Below are 17689 nucleotides of genomic sequence, written 5' to 3' on the forward strand. Positions count from 1 at the left end.
CACTATAAGAAGGTGCTCGAGGCTCATCTTTGTCCACAAACCCTTTGTGCTGTGTGCTGGGTGGGGATGTCCTCACAGCCACTGAGAGGATGAGGTGGTTCTAGAGAACTACACTCTCACCACCTCCCCTGCTATCTACTCATACAACAGGTAAGGGGAGAAAGTTCTGCGTTGTGACCACACAGCGCAGCCATGTAAAATGGCTCAAAGAAGCCCTGAGCCTACAGCTGGTTATTCAAACCAGCAGAAATAAGCAGTCAGAGACAAAGCTAAAGAGACACGCAGGGCTGAGTGGAGGCTGAGTAATTAAAAAGCCCGGGTGAGGATTCTGTAATAAGGGGAAAGGTGAATTGTGGCGAGATAGGCAGAAGCCATCCTGAGGCTACTTTCAAATTAGGAGAACAAACAGACAACTCCCTGGGGAACCTTTAGTGATCTGGAGAGCCGGGCCTCCGTGGCCGAGCCTCCTGTGCACACATAGAAGCTGCTGACAAGTCAAATTTCTTGCATAAAAGGGAGTAAGTGCTTACACAGGGCCTAAACACTTTTTATTTTTTTAATTAATTAATTAATTAATTAATTAATTAATTTATGATAGAGAGAGAGAGAGAGGCAGAGACACAGGCAGAGGGAGAAGCAGGTTCCATGCACCGGGAGCCCGACGTGGGATTCGACCCCGGGTCTCCAGGATCTCGCCCTGGGCCAAAGGCAGACGCCAAACCGCTGCGCCACCCAGGGATCCCCCTAAACACTTTTTAGTTGGCAAAGCACTTCCCTTATATTGCCTCACGTCTGATTCTCTCAAAAGCTCAAGAACGTAGGCAGATTTTAATGAAGAGGAAATCAAGGCACAAAATTTCAATGAATTTCATGAGGTCACATTGCCAGGTAAGGGGCAGAGCTGGGGCTCAAATTCATGTCATCTGATTCTAAACCTAGAGCCCTTTTCTGCCCACCATCAATGTCCCCACAAAACTTGAAACTCAAGGACCCTGGGGACTATGAGCAGCATGTTCTGGGCTCCTTCATAGGAGACCAGCAATGATAAGCCTGCCTGTCTAGGTGGACAGCAAAGAAACCGGACCTACAAAGGAACAAATATCAGGCTGGACCCAAACACCATCTCATGGAATAGCAGGAAACACTTTTAAATATTTCCCTGGTGATTCCAATGTGCAACCAGGTTGAGAGCTACTGGAATTAGAAAAGTGTTTCTTAAATTTTGGCAGCAGAATCACCTGGAGAATTTATTTAAAAAATAGATGGCTGCGTCCCTGCCCCCAACACACACACTTGTGTTTCTGATTCAATGGGTCTGAGAGGAGACAGTTAATTTTCACTTTTAATAAGATGCCAGGTGGTTCCTACTGATACCGCTGGCCCAGGGACCACACTTTGAGAACCACTGCGTTGGAGTGTGGGGCTCATCTTGCCACTCACCTCTCAGTCCCACCAGCCTGAAGGGACGTTTCTTTCCAGGCAGCTCCCCCTCTCCATGGTAAAACATGTGGCAAACTCAGACTCTCTGGAGTGAGGTGTGCAGCATTTTTAAGGGAACTCCCCAAAAGCTTACATTGAAGCCCTATTTCCTGATCCCACTGTGCTTGAAACTAGTATTTCTGATTCCTTGTACAATATTTCAATCATGTCTGTACTCAGACGAGGAAAACAAAGGTACTGTTCAGGTTCTAAAAATAAAAAACACAACTTTCTGAACTTTGAGCTTGATCTGGATTGGATGGCACTTTTCAGGTGACGGTGAGTGCATTTCACATGTGTGACCAAGAAGACTGGCTGTGAGAAATGGAAGCGTTAGCAGTTATGCATCCATACATTTGCCATGGCATCAAGGTAGATGGCATCCAGGCCTCCTGTCCCTTGACTTTACGTCACTCAATGGAATATTAGCATATGTGACATGGTCAAGATTTGAAATATGCCTGCTTGTTTGGATCTTCCTCTTGTTCTCTGAACCACATCGCTAAAGAGAAGGAATGTCTTAGGTAGCCATGCCTTAAAAAGGAATATGTGGGACAGAGCTGATATGACCAAAACTCAGAGCTGCAGACTAAGCAGAGCCATCTCAGCCCATCTGAGAACCCTTGAATGAGACATACATGATGATTAGGTACCATTGCATTTGGGGGTGGACAGTGATGCAGCATGAATATAATAATTATTGACTCATACAAGAGGGATAACAGAACTCCCAAATTGGACTTTAAAAGAAACAGAGGATTGGAAACATTTGGAGAAATTATGAATGTATTAGTCAGGTTTTCCAGAGAAACAGAAATAATAGAATATGTGTGTGTTTGTGTGTATGCTGTTATAGTGTAGCAGTCAAATTCTAGCTCCTCACTGGAGTCAAATCAAGCTACACTGGTATATAGCATGTTGCTAGCAACATAGAATATATATAGAAGCTATGTGACTTCTCTGTGTCTCAGTTTCCTTTAGGGCCATAATACTAGTGATACCCACTTTATGGGGCTCTTTATAAGCAGTGCATGAATTAATACACACCAAATACTTAGAATAATACATGGCATGTAATAAGTGATATGTGAGTGCTTGCTGCTAAGATTTGACATCAGAATTTTTAAAATAGCACTAAATACTAGAAGTCAGGATCTATCTAAATGTAGTATGAAGGGAATTGTGAACTTCTGTTTTACATTCCACTAAATTATAATTCAAAATTAATATAAAATATATTTTTGTATGTTTAAGTTCTCATGATGTTTACCTTTATGAAATGGGAAGGACCCAGAGAGAGATGGGACTAATTGTGAGTAACTCAATCAAGGTTGATGCCATTTAAATAAACAGCAACCAAGAGTATGAGAAAAGGAAGTACATAGCTGTGGCAGCACCAAGTGATACTTCTCAACTGAATCAATACTGTAGGGATGCATGGCTATGTAGGTATACACAGAGAGAAATGAAATCATTTGTTCATGCAAAAGTCTGTACCCAAATGTTCATATCAGCCTTATTTGTAATAGAGAGTAAAAACAACTCAAATGTCCACCAATAAATGGGTAAGATGTGGTATCCATATAATGGAATATTATTCAGCAATAAAAAGCACTGAAGCGCCGATACATCCTACCACATGGATGGACCTTGAAAACACTGTGTGAATTGAAAGAAAGAAATCAGTCTCAAAGACCACACAGTATATACTTCAATGTACATGAAATGTTCAGAATACGCAACTCTATAGAGACAGTAGATAAGTGATTGTCTAAGGTCGGGGTGCAGAGTGGGGGAAGACAATGGGGAGGAGCTGCTAATGGATGTGGGGCTTCTTTTTTTAGGTTAATAAACATATTCTAAAATGGATTATGAAAATTGTGGTATGACTGTAAACATATGGCACCTGTTGAACTCTACACTTTAAATGGGTAAATTGTATGATATGTAAATTACATCTCATAATGTAAAAAGGAAGGCTTGAGCCCATAGAAAGGAAAATCCCTCAAGAATCATGACAATATTATGCTGAGTGAAATAAGTCAATCGGAGAAGGACAAACATTATATGGTCTCATTCATTTGAGGAATATAAATAATAGTGAAAGGGAATAGAAGGGAAGGGAGAAGAAATGGGTAGGAAATATCAGAAAGGGAGACAGACCATGAAGACTCCTAACTCTGGGAAACGAACTAGGGGTGGTGGAAGGGGAGGAGGGCGGGGGGTGGGGGGTGAATGGGTGACGGGCACTGAGGGGGACACTTGACAGGATGAGCACTGGGTGTTATTCTGTATGTTGGCAAATTGAACACCAATAATAAATAAATTTATTATTAAAAAAAGAATCATGACAATACAGTATCAGAAAAAGAATTCAAAGCAAAAGTCATTTCAAAAAGGTCATTTTAAATTAATAAAATATTAATTCGAGTTAAGATAAAAGACTCATACATTTTAAAATGAAAAAATAAGGTAAAAATATGAAGACTTTTATATAGATGAGAAATTTACAAATACACAATTCTTGGTAAATCCTTCAATACACTTCTCTCAGCCTTTGAGAGACTAGGATGTGAAAGGAAAAAAATGATACAGAGTTAATAATTTACAAAGTGATAAAATTAATAAAATATATATGCTATTATATGAACATCAAATAGAAAATATACCTTTGTAAGCATTCATGTGGCATTTACAGAATTTAATTATACAGTAGGAATTGTAGAAGCCATATTCTCTGGCAACACTGCATTAAAGCTAGTGTAATCACAAAGTGTAATCAAAACAATGTGAAAAAAACCTCTTGGAAATTAAACAACATTCTATTAAATAAAGATTGGTTCAAAGAGGAAATAAAAATTATAATTACATGCTATTTAGAAAATAGCAAAAATGAAAACAATATTTATCGAACTCACTAGAAAAAGGTTACCCTTTACCTAAAGTCAAGCCCTGTAAAAGCTGTCATTATTAAATAGAAAATCATGTAATTAGAGTAACTAAGCATTTAATATTTAAAAACGAACTAAAATAACACCAGGAAAGGAAGAAACGATCATGTTAAAAGTAGATATTTGTGAATTACAAATAAGTAAAATAGAATTTGTAATTAAACTCTGAAAGGAATTCCCAGACTTCTAACAACGAGACTATGACAACAGTAGAAGTCCAGAGAGACATCTCAGAATAACATACAAAATGCTAGATGAAATATGGGGCTTGAGCTTTAAAATGCACCATTCACCTGGCTAGGAGGTAATAGAAATTGTAAAAGGCAAAAAAAAAAAAAAAAAAAAAAAGAAAGTCCAGAGTAAAAAGAACAGATGCAGAGAGATAAGTGAGCCTTGTAGCATCATTTGCCCCCAGGACTTAGGTCATCTGCTGCTGCCCTGCACTGTGAGTTTTAAAGGATTCCATGTATGATGGGAGGAAGACACATAATCAAAGGACAAAACCTGAGGCACACACAGATGCGAGACTCTGGCATAAAGCCAACCCCTCTAATGGCTATACCATCCTCAATGAATTAAAATTACGCGCGCAAATGCACGCACACACACACACCCCTTAAGAGATAGACAATATGGATTCTAGTTTATACTGTCTCAGGCTTCTGAAAAAAATCAATGATAAAAACAAAAGCAAAAGATAAAATATTTTTCCCAGTGAATCCTTAATACCAAGTTTACATTTGCATCCATTTTAACTACTTTGACCATTGCCCTCAAAAATAAAACTATAATTTAAAGTGTCCAGGAATGATGATCCACCCTGAGCCACTGGCAATAGCAGATGTATTCCCCTCTGGAGAAATATACTTTAAATTCATGCCTCAAAAATTCCCACAAGTAATGTTTTACAAACCATCATCTCATAATCATAAATCACAGGACCTATGTGGGAATTGAGGCATCTTAATGAAAGGGAGCAGCAGAAACAACTACTCATACCTACAATAACTGTAGATAAAGGAATTATCAGATGAGATATAATCTGTTATGTAATTTAGTTAAAACTAAATAAATCAGGGGCACTTCAGTGGCTCAGTCAGCTAAGCATCTGCCTTTGGTTGAGGTCATGATTCCAGGGTCCTAGTATTGAGCCCCACATTGGGCTCCCTGCTCAGCAGAGAGTCTGCTTCTCCCTGCCTCTCTCCACAGCTCATGCCCTCTCTCTCAAATAAATAAATAAAATCTCCCAAAAAAACAAATAAATCGAAGTGATCTATATAGTTCAATATCATCCCTATCAAAATGCCAATGGCTTTTTTTTCAAAAATGGAAGTTCCTTCCTAAAATTCATATGGAATCTCTAATTAGCCAAAAGAATCTTGAGAAGGAAGAACAAAACTGGAGGATTTACACTTCCTGATTTCAAAACTTAATACAAAGCTACAATAATCAAGAGTGTGGTACTGACATAAAGGTAGACATAGAGACCAATGGGATAGAGAGCCCAGAAACAAATGCTTGCATATGTGGTATAATGATTTTCAACAAAGGTGTCAAGACCGTTCAAAGGAGAAGATACAATCTTGTCAACAAATGCTTCAGGAAAAACTGGATATCCACATGCAAAATAATGAGGTTGGACCCTACCTTATACCATATACAAAAATTGACTAAGTGGATCAAACATGTAAATGTAAAAGCTAAAACTCTAAAACTCTTAGAAGAAAGCATATGGGGACAGCTTTGTGACATTGGTGTGGCAATGATATTAAAAGTACAGGCAAGAAAAAAAAAGTTGATACATTCAACTTCATTAAAATTTAAAACTTTTGTACATTAAAGGACAGTATTAACAGAGTAAAAAGACAACCCACAGAATGGGAGAAAATGCTTGCAGTTATATATCTGATAAGTGATTACTCTCTACCATATGTAAAGAACTCCTACAATACAACAACAAGAAATTGAAAGATGGGCAAAGGACTTGAATAGACATTACTCCGAAGAAGATATATGGATTACCAATAAAAGATACTCAACATCATTTCTTCATTAAGGAAATGCAAAACAAACCACAATGAAATATTACTTCATACCCATTAGGACAGCTATTAAACAAACAAAGAAATATCAGAAAATAACAAGTGTTGGTTTAGGATGTGGAGAAATTGGAATGCTTGTGCATCGATGGTGAGAATGTAAAATGGTGTAGTGGCTTTGGAAAACAATGCATTGATTCCTCAAAAAAATTAAACAGAGAATTACCATATGATCCCACAATTCCACTTTTGAATATTACACCCAGAAGCACTGAGAGACTTGAACATATATTTTTATAACAATGCTCATGGCAGCATTATTCACCATAGCCAAAGGTGGAAAACCATACAAATGTCCATAAAAAGATGAATGGATAAATAAAACATGATATATACATATAGACAGATGAAGAAATATTATACAGCCTTAAAAGGGAATAAAATTCTGATATGAGCCTTGGATGATATTATGCTATGTAAAATAAACCAGACACAAAAGGGCAAATATTGTATTATTCCATTTATATAGGTACCTACAGTGGCCAGAGACAGAGTAGAATGGTGCTTGCCAAGGGCCAAGAAGAGAGGGCAAGAGGCAGTGGGATGCTATTGTTTAATGGGTGCAGAGCTTCAGTTTCAGAATTATGAACAAGTTGTGGACATGGATGGTGGTGATAGTTGCACAACAATGGGAATGCCCTTAAAGTCTACATTTAAAAATGGCTGAATGGCAAATTTTATACTGTTTATACTTTACCACAACACAAAAAATATGGATTAGATCTACACATATATTATCCTATTTTTAGAGCTAACTAAAAATATTAGGAATACCAAACCAAACCAAGTTTCTGAAAGTATGATACAGAGAGGTAAGGTCGCTATCACTAATAACCAAGCGGATTTGAAAAAGAACCAAAAAGAGCTTCTAGAAAAAAATGTCTATATAATAATAACAAGTTAAAGAGCAGATTAACACATCTGAACAGATGGTTAGTAAACAAAGATAGAACTGAAGAAATTATGTAGAATTATGTAAAATGTAGCACAGAGGGACAAAAAGAGAAAAATGTAGAAAAGAGGCTTATAAGAATAGAGGAAAGAGAGAAAGCTTATTATGTGTCCAGTCAGACAGAGTCTCACAGGAAGGTGATAAAGTCAAAAGGGAAGGTACAATATTTGACAAGGTAATGGCTGAAAGTTGCCCAAATACATGTAAAATTGAACTGCTCAGGGGATCCCTGAGTGGCGCAGCGGTTTAGCGCCTGCCTTTGGCCCAGGGCGCGATCCTGGAGACCCGGGATCGAATCCCACGTCGAGCTCCTGGTGCATGGAGCCTGCTTCTCCCTCTGCCTGTGTCTCTGCCTCTCTCTCTCTTTCTCTCTCTGTGACTATCATAAATAAAAATTAAAAAAAAATTGAACTGCTCAGACTTAGGAAGCCCAGTGAAACATAAGCAGGATGAAAAAAAATAAACTTACAAGCTAAACTGGTCATGATCAAACTGTACAACATGGCAGAAGCTGACAGAGAAAAATAATAAATTGCATAGAAGACAATTAGGGTGTCAGCTGACATCTCCCAGCTAAAAATGAAAGCCCAAAGACGGTGGAATAACATTTTTGAATTTCTGACAGAGAATTACTGATGACTTAGGAAGTATACCCAGTAAAAATATCACTTCAACACTGTGGCAAAATTAAGACATTTTCATGGAAAAACAAACAATCTTTTATACATAGACTCTTGTTAAACTTTCTAAAGAACAAATTTAGAGGATTCATTTTAGGAAGAAGTAAAATATCTCACAGCATATGTGTAAATCCAAACAAACACTGGTTAAATAAAAATAATGTCTAAATTTTAGATTTAAAATAAGGTAGAACTAATGTGTCAGCTAATGAGCAAATAAACATCGGCAGAAGAGTGCAGGAGTTAAAATGCATTGTTCAGAAGGAGAATAACGATACTGATTAACTTTTGACTTTGTTGTGTGTTAAAAGTTCTACGGTAATCACTACAGAATAGAAACAGAATACAGAATTTCCAGATTATTAGAAGGGAGAAGTGAAACAGGGGTAAGCATAATGAATCCAAAAGATGGCAAGGATGGCCAGGAAGAGGTACACAGAAAAGGTATTACAGAAGTAAATCCAGGGCACCTGGGTGGCTCAGTTGGTTGAGCATCTGCCTTTGGCTCAGGTCATGATCCCAGGGTCCTGGGATCCCTGCTCAGCAAGAAGTCTGCTTCTGCTTCTCTCTCTGCCCTTCACCCTCACTCATGTGTGTGTGCTCTCTCTCTCAAATAAATTAATTAAATATTTTTAAAAAGAGAAGAAAATCCAAATATTGTAATCACCACCTACAAAACTTGATTAACCCCTCACAATAAAAGATAGAGTCACCAGGCTAAATTATAAAGACACTCCTGAGAGGCTTTTTTGGTGCAAGCAGAACATGTGACATTGGGCACTGAGCCTTACTGCATGAGCAGGGCATTCTGACCTGGCAGTTTACAGAGGTTTGCATAGGGCCAGATTCTCACAGCTAAGGCTTGGGCCCTTAAGTCTGAGAGCACATGGTATTTGATGTTGGCTGGCAAATTCAGCTACGGCAACTTTATCCATAGGCAAGTGGCTCCTTCTATAAAAGCAGCACAAATAAGGAGATGAATCCGGAGCCCAGGAGCTGGGTCTAGAGGTATATTGTAAGAGTCATTGATACTATCACAGATCTGAGAGGCACCCATTTGTGACCACCATTCTAAGCTAAGTTCCTTACATTGGGCCATAAGTAAAAGCAAGGGGGCCACACAGACCTCGTTAAGGATAATGTCTGCTACGCAGATGGCCTGGTAAACAGAGGCACTGACCCCCTCTTTTCAGCAGGTGGGTCTATCATACTCATCCTCAATATGAGGTTACCAGCCCAGCAGAACCAGCCTGGCCTGGAAGCCTGCTAGAAATGCAAATTCTTGGGCTCTACCCTGGAGCTACCCAATCAGAATCTCTGGCAGTAAGGAGGGCCAGCAATCTTGGTTTCAACAAGCCCTACAGTGAATTCTGATGCACAACAAAGTCTGAGAATCACTGGTCTACAGCAATGAGGAAAGCTTCTGGAATACACAGACTTACAGCACTATGGAGGATCCAGGATGCAGGCTTTCCCACCATGCACTTGTGTCTGTGGCAAACAGTCCATGATGAAGAAAACAGCATAGACTTTATCAGATTTTGAGGCCTGGGGGAGAGGAATGATATTTGCTGGGTTTCAACTGTGGGACCACTTTGTTCTGTGTATGCCTCTGAATCCTGTTGGAGTTTCTAACTTTATTTTTTTATTATTTTTTAAGATTGTATTTATTCATAAGAGATACACAGAGAGAGGCAGTGACACAGGCAGAGGGAGAAGCAGGCTCCCTGCGAGGAGCCTGATGCAGGACTTGATCCCAGGACCCTGAGATCATGCCCTGAGCTGAGGGCAGACACTCAACCACTAAGCAACCCAGGAATTTCTAACTTTAAATGACTGGTATCCAACCTAGATTATGAAGGACCAGGCAGTGGCCGCAATTTCCACTTTACATTCTTACCGTAGGAGTAGACTGGGAGTTAAGAATTAGAAAGGGTAAACCTAGGGTGTTTTGACTGGCAAAAGTTGAAACTAAGACCAGTCTGCTCATAATCTTCACTGTTACTTAACACTGCACTGGACATATAGCATGCCACAATGGAACAAAAAGCAATGAAAATGGAGAAGTGAAACCATCCGTTTTAGATTATATTATGGTAATCCAGGAAAAAAATCAAATAAGGAACTACAAATACAAAGAAACTGCAGGAAGGTAGCTTAGTATTGATCATGGGTATATAGATGCCTCTCAGATCTGTGACTCTACCAGTGACTCTGATAATGTAACTATGGACACAGCTGCTGGGCTCTGGAATTCATCTCCTTATTTGTTTTGAGGCTAGGTTTTCTAGAAAATGGCTAAGTGTGGCAGGGATGGGAAGATCACTCTTGGGAGAGGGAGACTTCTGGAATGGCCAATCCATAGGAACAGAATTCTGCACAGAATAGCATCTGGCCAGGGTGCCCACATCAAGGTGAAGGAGGTGCAGGGGGTACCCATGATCATGGGTTCCAGTGGTCAGCTCATATACTGAACCAGCCAGAGACAGGCTATCTCAAAGAACACTGCAGTGGCTTTCTAAAGCTCAGGTGGAGTGCCGTACCGGGGTTGATACTGTGAAAGGAAGGGGGTGCCATTCTTCAGGATGCACAGTGCATATCTTAACTCAGAAATATCTGCATGGTACTAGATTCCAAAATGGAAGAATAGGCCCAGAATGGAAGAAAGGGTGGAAGGAGGAGTGGCTGTACTGACCGTCTCACTCAATGACCCACAGGGGTATTTTGTGCTTCCCATTCTCTCAATTATGGGCTCTACAGGGTTAGAGGGCCTGATCTCCCAAGCAAGAAACTTACCAGGAAAGTAGCAGGGGTTCTCCTGAGCTACAAGGCATGGCTATCACCATACTTAGGACTCCTGTGACCAGGGACCGGAGATGAAGGGAGCAGTCCTTGGCAGGAGTCATGGATCTCCATCAGCATGAGGAGGTAGGACTTTCACACAAGGAGTTAAGGGAGGAAGAACATGAAATTCAGGCACTTCCTGCCTTTCCCTTGCCTCACTATAACTGACCAAGAAGGATATGATTACCAAGAGCCCATATTCTCATCAATGAGGTTTTGGGCCATAATACCAGAGAAGCCATCAAGACTTGCCAAAGAGAGTGAAGGGAATTCAGAGTGGATGGAGGGGGGAGCAGGTGAGTGCAGTTGCAGCCCTAAGATCACTACAGCGACAAGGGCTATAGCAACAAGGGCTCCACTCATTTCATTTGGCTGTATTTTCCACAGGAAGAAAGACCCACGGGAACCATGGAGGAGCTGCTCCCAACTCTATGTGGAGAAGTGCACTGCCAAGGGTGGACTGTGGTGGCCAAAGGACGGGTTCTCAGATTTCAAGGTGCATAACTGACCAGCAAGCCCCACTGCTTAAAATGCATCACTACTGCCTATACACACCATGCTGTTTATAGGCTGCTCCCACTAAGGGTTGAGGAAGACATAGGAACCCCTTGATAGGCATCATTGGCTTCAGGACTCCCCAGTGGTCTTGCTGAGCTTTCCCAGAATTGCACTGGAGGCTGATGTGCTCCCCTCCTCCACCCTCCCTGCTCTGCTGGGTGTCATACCTGCATCTTGCAGCCTCCCTCACTCTCAGAGCGTTTCCACTAATCAAGGTCCGGCATGCCTGACTCCTGTCTTGGCATCTGCTTCTTAGAGTTAACACTTAATGGAAAATTAACGTAGCTGTCAGATACTCATACAACAAACTCTTTGTATCTTTCAACATGCATCAGCAATCAAGAGCAGACCCCATATACAATCACAATACAAAAGATGAGTTACCTAGAAAATAGAATAACAAAAGTCATTCAGAATGTATCTTTAAAAAAAAGGACTTGTAGAAATAAACCGAATTACTGTGTTTTTGCATATTCTAATTCAACATCGAAGATTTTAATTCTTCTGTAGTTTAGAACTTGAACATAATCTCCACAGAAATATCAATAGATTTTGTTAAACGAAGTACACATGTTGATGATCAAGTTTGTGGGGAAAAATTTCAAATGCCTAGACTGTTTGATCCAGCAGTCCCAACTCAGGGAAGTAACCTCTACAGATGTTACTGGAACATTGCTTACAATCGCTAAAGGCTGAAAACAGTGAAATACCCCTCAACGGCGGACTGGTTAAGTAGAATATGGTGAATCCATACAATGGAATAAGCTATCCCGCTCAGAAGATAAAAGAAAAGAAATAAGAGAAGCACGAAGCTATCTGCACACTGATTTGCAAAGATCTCCAAGTCATACTGTTAAATGAAAAAAGCAGGGAAGAGTGTATATAATATGCTACACTTTGTGTATAAAAAGAAGAAAAAATATTCAATCATATCTGTGCATTTGCATAAAGAAGGTCTGGAAGTTATGGAAACTAACAAAACATGGTTAACTTTGGGGATGGTAGAAACTATATATAGTGAGAGCAAAGGTAAAAGCAAGACTTTGCCTTTGAACCATGTGCATAAATTACCTGTTCCCAATAACATAAGTGTATCTCTAAAATGCTACTGAATTTCACACTGACTACAATACTCTTTCATGGCCACCAATTTGGCAAAAATTAAAAAGCTGGGTAAATGCTAAGTGTGGTGAGGGCACGGGGTATTCCAACACATTTCTAGTGTCTGCATAAACTGACTCAACCCCATCAGAAAAGACCCTAGTAAGGTTAAACTCCAAATATTCTATGATCTGGAAGTTTCTCTCCTTCTTATGTATCTGAGAAAATATGCACGGGTACTAGAAAATGTGTACAAGTATATTCATGTCTGTATTAGTTGTGATAGCAAACACTTTATCTAGATGTCCCTCCAAAGCAGAATGTATAATCCGCATTATAATCCATTCATGTGAGCACCATACTGCAGTAGAAAGGATCGACTTCACTACCTGTATAAACCATAGTGAATCTCAAAAACCTGAAATGGAAAAAGAAAAAAAAAAACCTGAAACGGAACAACAACAACAAAAATCATATAGCTTCGTAGATTCACAAAAAGATCAAAAGTGGCAAAACTAAATTAAATCTTGTTTAGAGAAAAGTACCTATATTACAAATATGCCATGGGCTCATAGACAGTTCAAGGATGTGGTTATTTCTTAGCAAGGGAGGGAGGGGCAGTTTGGAGAGGAGGTCTCCGGGTGACTAGTATTGTCCTCTCACCTCAAGATCAGGACAAAATGTTTAGTTTTAGCATTTAAACATGTATACATATAAATGCAGTTTTTTGTATGTAGAATATATTTTATGATTTTTTTAAACGTAAAAAAACAATTCTTTCAAAGACTGGTGATGTGGACACCTCTAGCATATTAAATCAGGAAAAATAATTACATGTGAAAAGAAATCTTGCTACTGATAAGGAGGAAAGAATAAAATAGTAAAAGACTATAAACAATTTAAACTTCAGAATTTCACTGAAATGGGGAAGATTCTGGGGAAATATACACTTTAAAAAATTCACTCATGATAAGGAAGAAAACCTGAACAGACAAATTACTGTGAGAGACTAAAAAATTTATCAAAGAATTACTTTGCAAAAACTCCTGCACCAGACAATTCTGAGATTTAATACTTTCAAAATTTCAAGGGACTAAAATCCGTATGCTATTAAAATTGTTCCAGGCTTAGAAAAATATGAATACATTTTTCATTTTGTAAAGCCACCATAACCCCGATTCCAAAATGTGAGAAGTGGGGGGGGGGGGGGAGGAATTGTAGTAAAATTGGAAAGTTATGTAAAACACTAAATAATATAATATTAGACCAAACCAGCAGCAGAATTAAGAGAATTATTTACAATGATCAATAGGATTTAGCCAAGAAATGCAAAGATCATCATTATAAGATCTATTAATGCAACATCCCATATTAATATATTTAAGGAGAAAATAGGAACAATCATTTTAATGGAAGAAGAAAAAAAGCAGTCAATAGCATTCAAAGTACACTTTATAATTCCAAAATATGTTTTTTGGGGAAAATTAAAAATAGGAGGTTTTTAACATGGTTAAGACTTTATATCTTAAGCTAATTATTAACATTATCTTTTAAAGTAAAAAACTAAAGAGAATTCTTACTAAAACCAGTATCAAAAGCAAGCAAACAAGATATTCATCATTATTACCATTTAGCATTTTCCAAAAACTCTCAGCAATGCAATTAGCATGAGATATGAAGAGATATGATCATTGAAAGGATGAGAAAATTATCACTTTGTACAATAATGCTGTTGTATTTTTATAAAACTCCAGAGAATGTTTTTAAGAGGAGAGAGGGGCAAGGGGCAGAGGAAGAGGGAGAAAGAGAATCTTAAGCAGACTGATTGCCCAGCATAGAGCCCAATGCAGGTCTCCATCCCACACCCCTGAGATCATGACCTGAGCTGAAATCAAGAGTCCAGTGTTCAATCAATTGAGCCACCCTAGCACCCCAGAGAATCTATTTTTAAAACATATATTTTAAGTTAGTTTTATAAACTAACTTCATGGAGGATTTTTTTTAAGTATTTATTTATTTGTTTGAGAGAGAGAGGAGCAGGGGGAGAAGGAGAGAGAATCCTAAGCAGACTCTGTGCTGAGCCTGGAGCTCAATCCCACGACCCTGAGATTATGACCTGAGCTGAAGTCAAGAGTCCGCCACTTAAGCTACTGAGCTATCGATGTGCCCCAAGGATATTTTAAAAATCTGTATATTTCATATATATCAATAATAATCCATGAAAACACAACCAGAAAATAATTTACAGTGGTATCCAAAATATAAAATTCTGAGGGGAAAAAAACATTTTTGAAGAATAGGTAAGATCTACAGGGTATGCCCCCAAATTTGCTGAAAAATAACAATAAACATTTTTAATATATAAGCTAAAAATATTTATGTATGAGAAATTAATATATTAATTCTTCTGAAATTAATTTATGGGCTTAATAAAATCCCAGTTACATTCCTAATGGAATTTGTTTGGAAATTAATTATTGGATTCTTAAGTTTACCTTGGGGGGAAGCGATAATAATACAAACAAAATAAATTCATGAGAAAACAGCTGAGGACTTTGTAAAAAGAGTGATTAAGAAAGAATTTTCCTGAAGCCCCTGGGTGGCTCAGTGGCTTAAGTGTCTGCCTTCAGCTCAGGTCATGATCTGTGGGTTCTGGGATCAAGCCCATGACTCAGCAGGGAGCCTGCTTCTCCCTCTCCCTCTGTCCCTCCCCCCTCATGCTCTCTTGCTTGCTGTCTCCCTCAAATAAATAAATGAAAATCTTTAAAAAAGAAAGAAAGAAAGAAAGAAAGAAAGAAAGAAAGAAAGAGCTTTCCTACAAAAAAATAAATGAAAATGAGTGGGAAAAATCAGAGAGGGTGACAAAACACGGGAGACTCCTAACTCTGGGAAACAAACAAGGGGAGGTGGGCAGGGGGATGGAGTGACTGGGTGATGGGCACTGAGGGGGGCACTTGACAGGATGAGCACTGGGTGTTATACTATATGTTGCAAATCGAACTCCAATTAAAAAAAATATACAAATAAAACCCTACAAACACCAGAATTATGTGATAAAAGCCAAAGAAGAAATGCTGTAAGAGGAGATTGAGAAATAGAATGAGTTCCTCACAGAGCAAGGAAAGCCCACAAATCAACAAGGAAGTGAGAGGTTGCCCAGGACATTGTAATGGAGAGATTCACTACTGGGTGAGGGGAATAAAAATGGCAGCCTCAACTGAACCACTAAAAATGCATCCTACACTGATCAAGCCCTGCCTCCCTCCCCACCCGCCAGATCCAGCCCATCATCACGCCCATGGAATGGAGTCCTAATGCTTGTCTCTGATGCATCCCCATCTTTCTGTCTCCCCTGGAACACTACTGTTGTCTCCACAGTCCTTCTGCTTTTACATTCCTCCAATCCATTCTCCACCCGGCTGCCAAAGTGACCTTCATCACACACAAGCTAATTTGTGTCACTGCTTTTTCCTGATTAACCAGTTGCACTTAGTATACATTCCACACTCTAAAAACCTGGGTCATCTGATCCCCTCACTCCTCTGCTGTCCCAGTTTTGCTGGTGTCCCCTCACTCATTCTGCTGCTCTTAGCTACTTTGGCTTCATTAGTTTCTCAAAAGCAAGATGCTTGGGAAGAAAACCACACCAGGCAAATGAAAGAAAGAGCCAAGAGAAAAGATTGATAGATTTGATTTCTTAAAACTTTAAACCCTCTCTACATAAAAACCATCCTTAAAGAAATCATCATGAGTAAGCTGATGACAGATGATGAACCGGGCAGGGGGGCGGAATGGGGGGAGGATGTGCCACAAACAACTAGACAAGGATTCCAAGGCACTGCTGTTTAACAAGGCTGTTCAAGTTAGTGAGACAAGAACACAGATTTCTGTTGGCACCCAGGTCTGGAAGACACCCAGGCAATTCACCAAATAAATGCTTAAGATAGATAAACGTGTGAAAGATTTTCTTCCTTACTTCGTCAAAGAGATGAAAGCTTGAACTACAAGATAGCATTTTTCACCTATTGCTTTGGTAAATATGTGTTCTCCTTTTAGAAATGTTTTCATTGAGCTACAATTTACACAAAGTATGCCAATGTTTGGCGTACTGCAGTCTTATTTTTCATAGTTTTTATAGCCATGTAACCCCACCCAGATCAAACTATAGAACCCCTGGGGGTTTCTGTGTGCTTCTCCCTAGTTCACGTTCCCCTTAGAAGAAGCAACCCTTATTCTTCTATCTTCAAAGATTAGTTTTGCTCGTTCTTGAACTTGATAACAACAAAAATTTACACAATGTATCTTTTTTGTACCTGCCTTTTTTGCTCAACAAATCCCACGGGGGTTGCATTTATCAGTAGTTGCCTTTCTTCTGTTTAAACTTTCTGTGTGGTACCCCATTGCAGGAAACACCCCCAAGTGTCTCTTCATTCTGCTGCTGATGGACATCAGGGCTGTGCCACTGGGTCTAGTCTGAATAGATATGCTCTGAATGGTCTTGTATGTGTCTTTGGATGGGCACAGGTTTTCATTTCTTTTAGAAACCTTGCTGTGGATCACCTGGATCATAGATTAGATGTTTGAATAGCTTTAGTAGATAGAGTTTTTCAAAGTTATTACACCAAGGATTGATGCTCAAGCCTTCTAAAATGACGTCTGGTGCTCTCTCTAGTCATTGAGAGTGAAGATGGAATGCTCCTTCCTTCCTTTATCTTCTTTCCTTTTTCTTTCTCTCTCTCTCATCCTTTTCCATCCCCTAAACTCCCTGCTCAACCTGTCTGTATCCCCATCCTTTCCCTCCCTTCCCACACCTTTTCAGTCCACTCACAGTTGGAAGCTGTTCCAGGCCTTAGCAAGCCTGTAAACTAGATTCTGAGCTCCCTGTATCAGCAACTGCCTAATTAGAGGCACGATTTGTGGTCCAGTGAAGTCTCCACCAGCCTAATGTGCCTGGCGGAGCTGCGCTTCTGCTAGTAATTACCTTCAACTTCCAGTTAACAGAAGGGCAAGAACATCTGTATCAAG

Source organism: Canis lupus, chromosome 11, assembly GCF_048164855.1.
Source record: "Canis lupus baileyi chromosome 11, mCanLup2.hap1, whole genome shotgun sequence".
Classification (NCBI taxonomy): domain Eukaryota; kingdom Metazoa; phylum Chordata; class Mammalia; order Carnivora; family Canidae; genus Canis; species Canis lupus.